At 47.5% G+C, this 15710-nt stretch overlaps 1 long non-coding RNA gene across 2 annotated transcripts; it reads right to left on the minus strand.

The window, feature by feature from the left end:
- Positions 1–7705: 7705 nt before the first annotated feature.
- LOC148057597 (uncharacterized) lies at positions 7706–11293 on the minus strand. 2 transcript variants are annotated; one of them, XR_015700337.1, is made up of 3 exons: positions 11182–11293; positions 10486–10581; positions 7706–9367 (listed from the first exon to the last, which is right to left on the minus strand). It is a non-coding gene; the product is annotated as an uncharacterized LOC148057597 (long non-coding RNA). The 2 variants fall into 2 exon arrangements; XR_015700266.1 differs by having other exon boundaries at positions 7706–9412.
- Positions 11294–15710: the final 4417 nt, after the last annotated feature.

Consider the following 15710-nt stretch of genomic DNA (forward strand, 5'->3'; position numbering starts at 1 on the left):
TTGAGGGGAGCAGGTTACAGCAGAGTGCTTTCCACCCGAAACTAGGTCGTGTTCGTGGAGGTCAGCACAAAGCTGATGGACATATACAATCCCGTAAGCCAAACTGAAATGCTGTTCAGTTTTGATCTCTGAAAGCAGCCGTCTGCTTTTGGACTCAGGATGGTGTTTTCTCTGGTGGGTTTTCCCAACTCTGGTGGGTTTTCCCTTGCTGCCACCCTGCCAGATAGACTGGCTATATGCTCTTAGGTGTTGGCTGGCTGTTCTCTTGTGTGACATAAAGCACAGGATATGTCTAAAGCAAAAAGTGGAGAAATGCAGAGAGCAAACAATCAAGGTAACATAGAACTGATGAAGGATTTTTTGAAATTTTTCCTTGTTATCCTAACTCATCTGATTGAAGCCGGCAGTAAAAATGACTTAAATCCCATCCTGGGTGTATGATTGCTGGCAGGGAGATAGACGTAGGGTAGAGTCAGGCTATATACAAGATCAGAAATAGCGTGGGACAGCTGGAATTGCACGTGAAAAGAGACAAAGGTGGTTATATTAGACCCATCCTAATATTTCTGTTCAGGTGGGCTTCCTACAGAAGTAACCCTGAACTCCTTTCACAGCAAAAAGTCCACAAGCGACACCATGAACAACGTAAGAGATGTATGGGAGGCTCACTCGTACGTTAGGAGAGGGCAACTTGTTGATGCAGGCTAGCGTTGGCTTTTTCTCATTGATTAGAGGAAAAGCAAGACCATGTTTCTAGTTCAGGCACTATGGCAAAGAGGAGTATAAATTTGTCAACCCAACGTGCAAGAAGTCTGTTTTATTAAACGTGCTCTCTGCTAAGGCAAACCGTGTGCTCTGTGTGGTAGTCTCATTGTTCATTATAACCTTGTTTTAAAGCTTGATACCTTTCACTCCAGGGTTTGTTTCATGGGGTAAAATACACAATTTTTAGAAACAGGAGGCAACAATGAAATAGCCCCAATAACCCTTGCACGCACACACTGATTTACATGAGCAGCTATTCATATATAGAAAAAAACACCATGTCATCTTTTATTGTGAACCAGAAACCCATTTGACCTATTCGGCTTCTGTCAGTAAATACACATAACATTTGAAATAGGTTAATGCTTAATATCCACTGGCGGGTGACCTGATAGACTATCTCCATACTTCTCTCTGAGTGTGGTATGTGGAGACAGGCCATTTTCAGTTCCCTTTGTTAAAGAATTTCTCAGGGACGTCACACTTCAGAGGTACCTTTGGGGCATTTATTGTACTCCCTGTTTCTAACTTGAATCCATCACACTTTATGCTCTTCTAAAGCGATTTCCTAGCAACTTAATGCATGCCATAATGTAGCACTGCTGCTGAAAATCAAGCACTCCTGCTTGTCATTAAGGAGCCTGATGATGTCGTTTTGTGGGGTGGATCGCAGGCTGAATAGCCGACCGTCAGCTTCAGGTGATGGAAGCAATTTCTGTTTGCTCCCTTCAGCAGTTAGAAGTACTTGATGTTAGCATGTGCCACGGCGAAAGGTGAACGCACAAAATAAATTGTTCAATATGGGTTTTAAATTTGTGTGAGTGTTATTCTTAAATGAGCGCCTACAGTTCGTGTTCGTGTCGATCCCAGTTCTGGCTGCTGAGCTGGAAAAACAGGGGCTTGCTGAGTTCCTGGGGAGCCCCGAAAATGGGAGGCCCTTGCAGTCAGCGGGTACGCCTGGAGAGCTTTCTGGTGCTTTCCAAATCCTTTCTCCTACTTGCATAGTATTATCAAAAATGGTAGTTTACCCCCCCCTAAAAATACCCCATTAGAATTGTTGAAAGGCCTAATTTTATAATCTTAATAAAACACTGTGCTCAGCAGTAGGGGAAAAAAAGAGCAAAGTCTATCAAAGCTGAAATGCTGGGCTGTAATCTCTTGTGGGATTTTTTTACTTTTAAGGGGTTGTTATTCCCAAAGTGCTTTTTATGTTTTAAGCAAGTAATATTTCGTTTCACCCTTGAACCCTTTAAAATCTAACTCTGATGGGTTTCTTTTCTCAGCGCATCCACTTAGTACTACAGATGTTCTTCGATTATTTTGAATGGCTGCCTTTGTTTCTTTCCCGGGCTCGCCAGCAGTGCATGTAGCACTTCAGAGAGTAGCGTCCTTGTAAATTTTGTTCTCTTTCCCCTGCGCGCAAAAGCCAAGCTGACAGGCACAGTAGGGCTCGGCATCTCTCCCTTTCCATGTTCGCATGCACGCTGCTTTGTTATCGTGGGGTTCCTCATGAAAAGTGCCATTAGCGGATTTCCTTTTCATCTCTTTAATTGGCCTTCCTCTTTTGCAAACAACTAATATGAAATTAAAATGCTATTTCAGGCAGCATTGCAAAGCAAACAGTAGGCGGGCCTGAATTTTGGTACCCGCAAAGCCGAGTCAGGTTTTATTTCAGTGCTGTAACAGCATCTCAATAGGAGAGAGAAAACACAGAAACAGTCTTCAGGCATCTTTACACAGTGAGCAAGAGGTGATGCCAAGGAGGAAGAAAAGGGGCTTGTTCACAGCTACTGTTTTAAAAACCAAAGTAGGATTTTGATAGGAAGGCTGATCACATTAAATAACCTCTGAAACTCCCATCTGTTTATTCTGTGCTTGGTACTTTGAAATCACTTCTGTAGGACTTGTGCTTTATCCAGTACGTGGCAAAGAAAGCAGGAAAACAGAAAAAAAGGCAAAACGAACAAACAAAAAGGAGTTGGGAGGAAAGGGGACGGTGTCCCTGTAGCAGACGTGGAGGCCGTGAGGCCGGTCTGCCTTGCCACGGCCGCCCACCCCACCAGCAGCAGCAGCAGGCACGGCAGTGCCAAAGCCACGAGCCGCAGAGCAAGCGCCGCTCAGCCAACGGCACTATTATCTTCTTGTGGTTGAGGCAGATGGGAAATGGAGGTCTTGGGCAGCAGAGACGTTGTGCTCCTTCAGCATTTGATTTCCAGAGCCCTGTATGCGTTGCTGTAAGGCGATTGCTCTGCAGCGCAGCGTGCCTGGCGATGCCCAGCTTTGTCGCCCTGTAGTAAATGATTGACAGCGATTTTTACAGTTCACAAATGCAAGTATATACATTAGATATGTATTTTTTTTTAAAAATCAGTCTTCCCAGGGTATAGTCAGGCCTCAAGCATGCACATAAAAGGGGCCAAAACATCCCCATTGTGCAATGAAGTGGCACCACAAAGAGCATAAAAATCACAAAGTAAGGCTAAATAGCCATTTCACTCAAAGGTTGATGTAAACAACAGAAAAGAGTAAGCAGTCTCAGAAGATCACATAAACTACTCAGAGAAGTTTTACAACTCATCCTCTAAGGAGATTCTCCCTGCTTAAAAGCCAAAGCCATGGAGACTTTGCTGTGTCATACTCCTTGTCTTTATGGGAAATTCCAAAAATGATGAAGCTTCTTTGACACACAGTTACCTCTGTTCTTTAACAAGACTAACTACATGTGCCTCAATAAATGAGGTTTTATGTTGCATTTGGTTAGACCTAGTCCTCCAACCATGCCTTAGCAGGAAGGAGCCGCCTACACGTGCAAGCGTAGTGCATCCAGCTCTCACCGCCACAGACACCATTTTGACAAAGATGTGCAAAACAGCCCAGTCGGCAGCTCTCTGATGCCTGCTTCATGCCAGGAAAACTCCTCTGCTCCCAGGGGGGCATGGGCACTGTGCCAGGGGCCAGGAGGGAGGCTGGGACCAGGCGCCCACCCCTCTGCCACCGCAGCTTTGTCCCCCCTCGCTGCTCCATCCACAGAGCCCAGGGCAGGGGCTGGGGATGGGCTGGTTTGTTTCTGGGCTGGAAGAGCACAGAAAAGCAGAACTGGGAAGAGACCTGAGGTGTATTAGTATTTTGAGTAAGCGGCATCTCAGTGATTCAGCTAAAAATTTCAGTGGTTTGGGAAGAAAAGCCCAAATCTAGAGAACTCTTCGGCGTATATCAAAACTCAGCATCCGAATATATTGTCCCCTGTGTGCCTTTAGTGAAGTGGTTATTAAGAGGACTAAACCTGTATTTCAGTTCCTTCCTTGGCACAGGTGTCTCATGCCCTGAACTCTTTCCACCGTGGCCTCCTTGCCATTTGGGATGTGTAGCTGCGGTAGCTAGCACACCGTGTCCCTGGGCTCTCCGGAAGAGCCGGCAGCTCCTCTGTGTGAATAGCAGCTGTGGAATGAAGCGGCTGATAACACTGCAAATTACATTTCATTTCCAAAGCTCCGGCTGAATTTCGTAGCCACAGAGACGCCAGATCAGGTAGAGGTCTGAGGAGGCCGCACGTTTTGTGCTGGTTTTACCCTTCCCTGCTGAAGCACATTTCTGCAGGAGAAGCTGAGAAATTCCTGCAGCTCACACCCATTATGATAGTGAGGAGCTGTTGGATCGTGTTGGAAAACAAGCCTTGTGAGCTGACGTAGAAAGTCCTCGGGAAGGCCAGGAAAGGCAGCGAGGCAGGAGGAGGGCAGTGATGGGCACCCACCCACTTACTCCCCTCTCCAAAGCCTCCCCTGATGGCCGAAACACACACAGGTGCCCACCACCCTCGGCTGATGAAAAGCGGGATGGTCTTCTGGAAAAGGCACTGCTCTCTCTGCGTGCCCGATAGCTGGCCGTATTCCTTGCCAAATGGCAAAAGGCTTTAGCGCTGACAACCTACAGGGGTTTTACATGACTATTTTTTATGATGTAAAAGTACTGGTTTCCATAGTAACGGCCACATAGGCCAGCACTTACCCCAACTCTGGAGATACGCTGCAGAAGACTCTTGGAGAATAAAAATCCCCGCGTGCCCCGGGAACTGCTGCACATCCGCAGGGTGATTCCAGGGAAAGTGCTCCTGCACTCCGTTACCTGTCCCTTCAGCTAGATTTCAACATATCTAGTTTATTATTTTATTGTTCCAAATAAACTTCTGTTGTTGTTCTACTGTGGGGACCTCCAGAGAGACCCGTCACACAATGGCAGCATCTCCCACATCAGCTGCGGTGTGTGATGGCTCCCTGGTGAGAAGCAGCAGCTCTTCTCCTCCAGGAATGGTTTTTGATCTCTTCCCACTTTCAGCTAGCCTAAACCCAAAAGTATTGAATCGCATTCTGGCAGCTGCGTTGCTGAAAAAGCCCTTCTAGTTTTATTACTTGAATTAAAAGCGTACTGTCTTCAAGCCTTGAATTCAAAATGGCAATGCCTTTGCCATTACCTTGTCATTACAAGGTAAGGGAAGCAGAGCTGGAGACTGCTCCCAACAGCACGTGCCAAGGGAACAGCATCACTCATCCTGTCATGAGGGAGAAGTATCTGCTGTCAGGGAAAAGTAACCCAGAAATCCCCCCCCTCCCGGCAATGCGGCGGTGAGCGTGCAGGCAGCTGCCTGCAGTGGGAGGTGGTGCATGCCCTGGTGCTGAGGAGAGAATAACCCCAGGGCTGGGGCAGCCAAAATGAGCTTTCCATGCTTTGGACTGCAACGGGCGGCGCAGTCGTGGGCAGCTTTGGCTGGAGTTGGCTTGTTTTAACCCATGTGAAAGAAAGCCCACCTAGTTGGGGAAGGGGGGGGTGCCCTTGTAAACAAAGTAGTTGTATTTGTGCTAGGGAAAAGGGAGATGTTCACCAAAAAGCCTCCCCATCCCTGCCGGGATGAGCAAGCAGCTTTCCAACCGTTAACACAGATGCCCCCGGCACGGTGCAGCCGAGCTCCCCGCTCAGCCCCTGCCCTGGGCTGCCCATGTCCCAGGCACCTCACAAATTCAGGCACCTTCACCGGGGCTGCAGCTTCATTCACAGGAGCTGAAGACTTATACCCGCAAAGCCAAGACCCAGAAAAATACCAGATTGCAAAATACAGATGTTTCATAGTGACTGAAACACTCCGTGACCAAGAAAACCCTCACATGAGCTTTCTTTTTTAATAAAGCAAACCACTGCCTTGTCATGTGAATTAATATCCCCGCAGCATGGCTTTATTTATTCCTTGCTGATGTTGCTTTTGATCACTACTAGATGAAAATGAAATCTTGGATGCTTCAGGGCTGCTGTTAGGACAGATTCAATGAGATGAAAACGCATTTCAGGAAATACCACTGAAGCCAGTTTTTGTTTTAATTTCCGGGGACATGCAGGGCTCCAATTCCCCGGAGACAGGAGGAATTTCAGTCGAAGAAAGGCACACCGAAAAAGCACATCAAAAGTCTGTCCTTCCAACCCCCAGAAGCAAATGTCACTCGGAGGCATTGCTGTTATCGCCCTCTGTCACAAGACCCTTCCTTCTGAGGGCAATATTTGGGAATCCAAGTCCCTTTCTTCACGGGATTTTTGAAGATGACGTGGTCCCTGAGCACAGACCACAGCCAGGGCTGTAGCACCCCAGCATGCTCCCTATGTGCTGGTCCCACAGCCTCTGTCCATCTGTCCATCTGTCTGCCCCATCAGTCCTGTCTCCAGGTTACTCAAAACCTCACTTTGGTGACTGACTTTCTGGCTGCTCGTGTGTGCAGGCAGGTCCCCAGCTGAAGGCATCACCCCTTGCTTGAGGAGCATGGGGAGCTTCTCCCCAGAGAAGGTCCTCTTCTCACTCTTAACATGGGATAACCTTTTTCTTCTGGAGTTTATATCCCCACATCCCCAGCTGGGAGGTGTACCTGGCTGGGGAGGTGGTATGAACATCAGATAAGGCCTGAGGTGCTCCTGTTACTCAATACTTGTAATTACACAACCGGCCTAAGGCAAATAGTGCCGGACCAGATGATTTATGCTGTGTAAATCACTGCTTTTAGCAACCCACTGGGTTCAAACCTGACATCAATCAGTTTAACCTACATCTGAAGAATCAGGTCTCTTCTTCTAATTTAAGCACATAAATGGAATCACCAAGTCTCATAGTTAGATCTGGTCAGGAAAAGAAATTGACTTTTCCCCATACATTCATATAAGGAAAAACCCCATATTTGGAAACAGTTTAATTGAAAAAGTCAGACACACTGTTATTGAACATAACCCAGATTAGCAGTGACAAACTTAAGGATTTTCTCAGAGGGAAAAAAAAAAAATCCAAACCACTTCAAAATGAAATTTTTCCTATAAAAATTAGCGTTAAGTGGGGGAAAGCAAAACTTCTGCCCACACCAGCCCCCCCGCCCGCCAGCGCAGTGGCAAGGGTCTGGGTGCCCTGAGCGTCTCCAGCAAGGGCATGGGGTGGGCAGGCACAGCTCTCTCCTCCTGCCATTCCTGCTGTGCCAAGGGGGCTTAAAAGGCCAAGAAATTTGGCCACTTTCAGATTTTCTTTCATCATCTCCCCAGCTTTCTCCATATATGCATCGCACATAATGCAGTGGGGCTATGACACACAGCAGGGTTTTCTAAACACTCGTAACACCCAACCATCTCCATCCGGCTGTCTCACAGAAATGAATTTAAAGAGCTCATGGTCTACAGACAGGGACAGAGCTTACAAAGATGCTGACGAAATCCCACTGCCCTGTTGCAAGGCAGGGAGGAGACCACTGATGCTCTACAGCCCCTAACTGGGTCTCAACCACGCTGTCGTGGTTTAACCCCAGCCAGCAACTAAGCACCACACAGCCGCTCGCTCACTCCCCCCCGGTGGGATGGGGGAGAGAATCAGAAGAGTAAAAGTGAGAAAACTCACAGGTTGAGATAAAGACAGTTTAATGGGTAAAGCAAAAGCCGCACGCACAAGCAAAGCAAAGCAAGGAATTCATTCACTACTTCCCATCGGCAGGCAGGTGCTCAGCCATCCTCAGGAAAGCAGGGCTCCATCACGCGTAACGGTTACTTGGGAAGACAAATGCCATCACGCCCAATGTCCCCCCCTTCCTCCTTCTTCCCCCAGCTTTATATGCTGAGCATGATGTCACATGGTATGGAATAGCCCTTTGGCCAGTCTGGGTCAGCTGTCCTAGCTATGCTCCCTCCCAGCTTCTTATGCACCTGGCAGAGCACAAGAAGCTGAAAAGTCCTTGACTGGTGTAAACTCTGTTCAGCAAGAACCAAAACAACAGTGTGTTATCAACATTATTCTCATCCTAAATCCAAAACACAGCGCTCTACCAGCTACTAAGAAGAAAACTAACTCTACCCCAGCTGAAACCAGGACAGTATCCACCCCTTATTCCATACCATTTACGTCATGCTCAGGTCCCACATTATCCAATACATCCTCATTAACCACCACCCCACTTATTCTATGGACCACCCCTGTGAAATGTCTGTAAAATGTCCATAAACATCCACAAATGTCCACAAAATGTCCATTGAGTTCATTTAGTCCGTGACTTTGGGCTCCATCTTTGATGGTGGTCGCTCAGGACAGGAGAGGTGGTGTGTTGTGTGGAGTTCCTGGGCACCAAAGCCAGCTCAGGTCAGGTCACTGCTGCACTTGCACTGCTTCTTGTAAGGCTTGTCCTCCATTGGTTCAGGTGGTTCTTGCTATGGTAATTCCTATAACATGCAACTCAGATCATGGGTTACAACAATTTAAAGGTATTTCCATTACAATCTCCACCCCTGGCCCCTTTGGGTCAGGATTAACATTGCAAGGAACTCCTCCCCTTGCTCCTAGCCTGGCTAGCAATAAGGGGTTCCTGCTATAGTAATTCCCATAACATGCATCTCAAATCCCGGGTTACAACAATTTAAAGGTATTTCCATTACAATCTCCACCCCTGGCCCATTTGGACCAGGCCATTGGGTTTAACACTGCAATGGACTCCTCCCCTTGCCCCTGCTCCGGCTTGGACTTATCCACAGACTGCAGTCCCTTAGGGGTTTACCTGCTCCAAGTGGAGCCTTGTCTATGAGCCACAGTCTCTCCAGGGGTATTCCTGCTGCGGCCTGGATTTATCCACAGCCACAGTCACTTAGAGGTGCACCTGTTCCCACATGGTCTTCTCCATGGGCCACAATGCTTTCAGAGATATACCTACTCCAGCGTGGCCTTGCCCGCAGCCACAGTCTCTTCAGAAGTAAACTTGCTCCACCATGGCCTTACCCATGGCCACATACTTTGAGGTGCTCCAGCATGACCTCATGCACAGCCACTGATGCTTTCAAGGTGTACCTGCTGCAGCATGGACTTATCCACAGCCACAGATGCTTCAAGGTGTACCTTCTCCAGCGTGGACTTATCCTTGGGCCACAATCCCTTCAAGAGGTATACTTGCTGCGGCACAGACATAACCATGGCCACAGACACTTCGAGACATACCTGCTCTGGCATGGGCTTATCCACATCCACAGACGCTTCGGGGTGTCCTGCTCCCGCATGGACTCATCCACAGGTCACAGTCCCTTCGACTCGAGTTCACACTGGAGTTCCAGCCTGTCCAGTACAGCAGCACAGAAACAGCAGCGATGCCCTGGCCGTCTGCCAGCCCAGGCGCATGGCTGTTGTTGTTATCAAAATGTTCCCAGGCACAGCAGAGTAAGATAAGCAGTTCAGCAAGCAGCAAAAGCAAAAAGCAGCCACTAACGAGCACTAGACACTAATATACAGTAAGGCAAGCAAGCCCCGTGGCAAGTACAGAAGCCTGCCGATTAATACCTAAACAGCACTAACAGCTATAAATTCGATCTAGCACATTCCAATTAAATCTGTGATTATCTTGAACCCTTCAAGCCCCACGTTGGGCGCCAAAAAGGACTGTCGTGGTTTAACCCCAGCCAGCAACTAAGCACCACACAGCCGCTCGCTCACTCCCCCCTGGTGGGATGGGGGAGAGAATCAGAAGAGTAAAAGTGAGAAAACTCACAGGTTGAGATAAAGACAGTTTAATGGGTAAAGCAAAAGCCGCACGCACAAGCAAAGCAAAGCAAGGAGTAAAAGTGAGAAAACTCACAGGTTGAGATAAAGACAGTTTAATGGGTAAAGCAAAAGCCGCACGCACAAGCAAAGCAAAGCAAGGAATTCATTCACTACTTCCCATCAGCAGGCAGGTGCTCAGCCATCCTCAGGAAAGCAGGGCTCCATCACGCGTAACGGTTACTTGGGAAGACAAACGCCATCACGCCCAATGTCCCCCCCTTCCTCCTTCTTCCCCCAGCTTATATACTGGCCATGATGTCATATGGTATGGCATAGCCCTTTGGCCAGTCTGGGTCAGCTGTCCTAGCTATGCTCCCTCCCAGCTTCTTATGCACCTGGCAGAGCAAAAGAAGCTGAAAAGTCCTTGACTGGTGTAAACTCTGTTCAGCAAGAACCAAAACAACAGTGTGTTATCAACATTATTCTCATCCTAAATCCAAAACACAGTGCTCTACCAGCTACTAAGAAGAAAACTAACTCTATCCCAGCTGAAACCAGGACACACCCGCATCGCCATTTTGGCCCAGTTTCAATCTCAATGTTCACACCTCTCCAAAGACTGCGAAATTAGAGAAGTGAACAAATTAAGTTTGCTGCCACATCAGCCCAAAAAACCTCATAGCAAGGAAACAGACCTTGGACCTGATGTTCTTAGCAAGACCAAATTAAACCCTCCGCCATGGTGAGGCTCACTGGGGCCGTGGTTCTACGCACAGACCAGCATCAGGCATCTGCAGTATGAATATAATAATACAAATATACTGGTGAAGTGATTCAGGAGCTAAGGAATAAAAAAAACTCGTACCTTCCTCCTGTCCAAAACTGTAGGTTGGGAGGGGAAGAGATAGCTGAGAAGAGTCCCAGGGCCTTTGGGAAGTAAAAAAAGTTATCTCCTGTTCATTTTAATTACCCTGTGAGGGAGCACAGCAGCCTCGGTGAGTCTCCCTCTATCCTACGGCAGGGTGTTGTTTCAGCGTAGTAAAATACAGCAGAACAAATACCAACCCATGTGGGAGTTTCTGAAACTCCCATCAAGTCTTTCCTCTTTCCCCAGCAAACTTGAGCTCTCTTATATGGCCACGACACAGTAATTTCACCTTCATTTAAAGCAGAAAATACTGAAACGGAAACTTGGGGGGGGGGGAACCCTTCCAGATTGAAATCAAAACAAATCACTTTTTTGCATATTAATAAGGCTCCTGATTGAAAGTGCTCTAGCTGTTCACGGAGGAATATCAACAGTAGATGCTGCTAATTTAAGCCTGGCTAATTAAAAGCAAAAAGAAAAAAAATCACTCCCCTAGAAACAGCCGCATGCAAGACACACTCACCCAGCACATTTCATCAAGCTCCGCTTATTATATCTGGATTTAGGGAAACAATCCCATGGCTTTTTTTTCTCTCTTGCTGGGTGGGGCTTTCCCACCACGTCTTGCCTCCGGCACCCTGCCCCTCTGCAGAGCTGGCAGCGGTGACCGGCAGGACCCACAGGGATGTCCGTGGCTGCGGCCAGTTTGGGGCTTTGGCAAGGCATCACCAGTGGCGTGGGGCATCAGAGGTGGCTGAGCTGGGACCATTCCTGCGGCAGAGCCTGTAAAGATTGACAGCTGCCAGGGTGCCGTCAGGAACACATCGCAGGTGTTCTCTGTCCCCTTGCCCAGCTCACTGGTAAAACCATTAAACTGTACTAGCACCAGAACTGACCCCCTAACAACCAAATCACATCTCACCAGTTTGGCTACAAGGGTAGTATGGGATATTGTGGCAAAAACCCTGGTAAAGTAGGGACAAACGGCATCCACCACCATCCCCCCGGCCACCAAGGTGGTCATCTCACCGCAGCAAGCAATGTGGCCAGGCACGATCCTGCTTCCCCCTGCCCTTACTGAGTACAGATCACAATTTCATTTGACAACAGCACACACCAATGATGCAAAAACTCAGGGGAAAAAATTAACGCAGGCAAAGCATAGGAGGAAGGAGGGCCGTATCCTTGACTGCAGAGCGCTGGCGGTGTCCAGCAGGAGTCGGGAGAGTGGGTGGCAGCGAGATGCCACTTTCCCCAAGCAGCAGTTTTGAAGCAGAGCTGTTGTAGGAAAAGCTGCTGATGGGCTCTCAAAAAGCCACCGAGAGCTTTGCGTTAACGGCTCGGAGGCATACGGCTCAGGCAGTGCTTATCTTCACCGGTTCAAAAGGGATGAGGGGAAAAGAGTCGGATCTGTAACCATTGGTTCTGCACAGACTGAGGGTACCTGCTGTCGGGCAGTGCCCATCCACGGCTGCTCTGCAAGGCAGCAGACAGACAGACCCATGTTCTCACTACCCCTTCAGTAAGCATCCCTCTTCTCCCTGAGCTGGGTCTGGGCTCTGCAGCCCGAGCGGGGAGGAGGAATGTCTCTGCAAGTCTGCTGTCAATCAGCACATTCACATTGAAAGGGGAAGAAGGGTTTTGTTCTCCTCCTTTTTTTTTTTTAATTTTATGGTTATTTATTGTAGCTTTTTGAATCTGCATCCCAAGGGCTTCTGTATGACAGAATGTAGTAGTATTAGTCATCATTTTGCACATTAGGGAACATAATATTTAGCACTCATAACAATTTCCAGCTTCAAAGTGCCACACAAACATTAAAAATATACTGTATTTTTCCCTGTTTTTTTCAGGGATAGCTTGTTCCTGCCTGAAGCTGTACAACTTCTCTTTGTATTATCCCTCATGAAAAATGAGGCTTTTCTGTTGCCACCTCTGTCACACCAGAGGATTCCAGTTTTCTGGCCGTTCACTCAGAGCAGCTGTGAACAAAAGAGACTTCCCTGGCTGCCTCTTTTCCCCATCCCTCTGCAGCTTCCTTGCACCTACCACATTCCTGGATACTGAAGTCCAAGTCCAGCATCAGACAGCACCAGCAGTGGTCAATCAATCCTTCCTTCGGCAGCTTCTCCCGTTGCCCGTAGGACAAAAACTACAAGATGTTAAATTTCTTTCTTCTTTTCCACTGATGCTTCGCTCATGCTGCCAATAAACTCGTTCTCTGTACGGGACTAGAGATGTGCGTTGTAACCCACCTCACGGCCCCGTGGTTTGAGTCTTGACAATGACCCAGGTGACCTGCAACAGGCACGTTTGAACAGTGGAGGTCTGCAGAGCTCATGGAGGTAATGGTGAGGCTGCTCTGCGTCGTTCTGCCGATCAAAAAGACCTTCTCTGGTAACTCTGTACCCTGCAAGGAATGCTGAATGCATCTAACAGAGAAGTAATATCTATCATGTTTATGTGGGAATATTCAACTTGTGATATATTCTCATAACTTTCACTTGCATATTTGTTAGACTGGAAGAAATGCGATTTATATAATCGGTGACATAACGTTTTACATGCTGTGACATTCAGCATGTATGGCTTCTTGGTCCCATACAACAGCACATGAAAAGTGTTTAAGAGTTTGAAGTCTGTTCTCTTAACACCAGTGATTCTTCCACCTGCAAGAGTCTGACGCTTTTGGAGGATCTATGAAGTTCCTCCAAGTGTCCTGCAAAAGAGGACTAAGATAAATGAGCTTGTCTGTTATTCAGTACATGTCTGCATATATTACATGTCCAAAGCCTCTGCACCTCTGCTGGAAAACATTTGGGATCCCCAAATCAAAAAACACCTCTTAATGTTATGTCTCAAGAAACATTTTTTGATCCTTTGCATAACAGGTCTTAATCTTGCCTTCAATTTTACGTGTTTAGACAACTGAGAAAGGAGGATTAAAAATACTGTCTCAGTTGGAGACATCACAGAGGATTTGTGTTCATTCCCCAACTGTGATTTGTAGTGCGATGAATTCTCAAGAAATAGCTCAGCTTGGCAAGTGTATTCCTGGAAAAGAATGATTCAGGCTGGATGGGATCACTCTTGGGTCATCTAGCCTACGACCCAGTAGTCATTTCTTTAAAAACAAATGCTGTGACATTGGTTGCATTGAAAGGTCTTCAGTGAAAGAAAAGCAAAGCAAAGTCTGTCATGGTATGTATGTCACACATGCTAGATTTGACAAACAGAAAATCCCAAATCTAAGAACAATGAAGCATATAAATATGCCAATTCAGGAGTCATAACAATCCACAGTTTCCACAAATTGCACGCATTTTTCTTCCACCAGCCCCAGCGTTACACGCCTTATGCATTTTAATGCACACTTGCAATGCAAATGAGTTTCGAATAACTCCTGCTTGTCAGCTGAACAAAACCCAAAAGTCTCAACCACAAAAAGTTTCTGCAGACTCAACAGATGATCAGCTGTGCTTCCAGCCTCAGCCTCTGCGGACAGGTCAGTGCCTGAGCTTTGGGGAAGAGAGGGCTGCAGCACTGGTCCTCAAGCATGCTGCTTTGGGAGGGGGGAAAAACTCACAACCGGGAGTTTGTTCTCTCGGATTAAAGTCCCTGCCTACGCACAATTGCCAGGTAAGAGTGAATTCTGTGGCCCATTTTCAGAGAGAAATAAAACGTGCTGCCTAGCAAACCACCGCAGAAGCATCTGTAGTTTCTACAGTGCTCAACTGCAAGCCTGTAGACATCTCAGCTGAACAGGAACCGGGGACCAGTGCTCGTTCCTTAGTGCAGGCAGCCAGTGGCCATGTCTTTTCCACGGTATTTCAGCTGGTGTCTTTTGCCACTTCGTTAATTTTATTTCATGATGGGTGGGGAAAAAAAATCAGGGATTATATTTCACCGAGTGCTTCGTATAGTCACTCATTTGCAACAGATGTAAGCACGGATGGATTCAGTACAACTTCTTACCCACACGTGCCCGTGAAAAACTCCCCAGCCTGATCATGGAGGCACCAAGTTTCATATGTCCATGCACACATCCCTCCTCTTTTCCTGGTCGTCTGCAGGGACGGAGCCCTACGGCATGGCATCATAACCCTTCTGCAGTCCCCAGGGCTCAGCCACCCACCAGAAGCTGCCTGTAACTTGCCCCAGTAAGGCTGGCACCCACTCTCAAGCTCTGTTTTCTCCTGTCAGGTTTAAGCAGTGCCTTGTCAAATGAATATGTGTATTTGATCACCTGCAAGGGGAGAATAAGAGGACAGGAAGGAAAAAACACCTCTAGGTTAGTTTTCGTAGATTACCATGAAGTGCGTGTCAGTGTGCACTGGTGTAACACACAGTGGGACCAGTCCAGGGTGCAAACCAGCCGTACTCTGGGTCTTCATGGGGCTCTGCTTCTGAACCTGCAAAGTTGGAAGCTCTGTTTTGCAGGATGATTGAGCCTACCATCATAGGAGATAAAAATGGTTTGGTGCAAATTATGCCCTGTGTTCTCCCTGTTTAAAGTGGTTTTTAGCACAACTCCTACTACAGCCCTGCCTCCAGCCTAACTAGCCAGTGGTCTTTGTTCCCAGGCTGGAGGAGATGTGGTGAAGTAAAGTCTCTATGCGAGCATCATTTCTAACTCCTCCCAAGCCTTGCTTTTTGCTCCCGTCACCCAGGAAGCTCCCAGGAGGCAACGTGATCACCTCGGCTCCGGTTCACAACTTCTTCAGCAAAAGGTAAAAGAATTATCCGGAGTATAGCCACATCCCATCAGTGTGAGAGTACAGAGGATTTCTGTGGAGAGGACCACTGGAGCTTTAATGTATGGGATCACGTCCATTCATATATGGGCCATGAAAAGACCAGCTATATGAACAGTCCTCATCTTCGGTTACATCTACCAAGCCCGTGTGGTACGGACTTGACCCAGGGAACCAGAGGCCCATTGCAAGGTCCCAGTTTTGAACAGTCTTACCAGATGGGCTTGCACAGTCCTCCCGCAAACCAGTCATGGAGTCTCTAAGATTTTGCAGGGCTAGGCATAACTTCCTGATATTT

The sequence above is a fragment of the Nipponia nippon genome, unplaced genomic scaffold, assembly GCF_047370975.1.
Source record: "Nipponia nippon isolate SJK-2023a ecotype South Korea unplaced genomic scaffold, ASM4737097v1 scaffold_1, whole genome shotgun sequence".
NCBI classification, from domain to species: Eukaryota; Metazoa; Chordata; class Aves; order Pelecaniformes; family Threskiornithidae; genus Nipponia; species Nipponia nippon.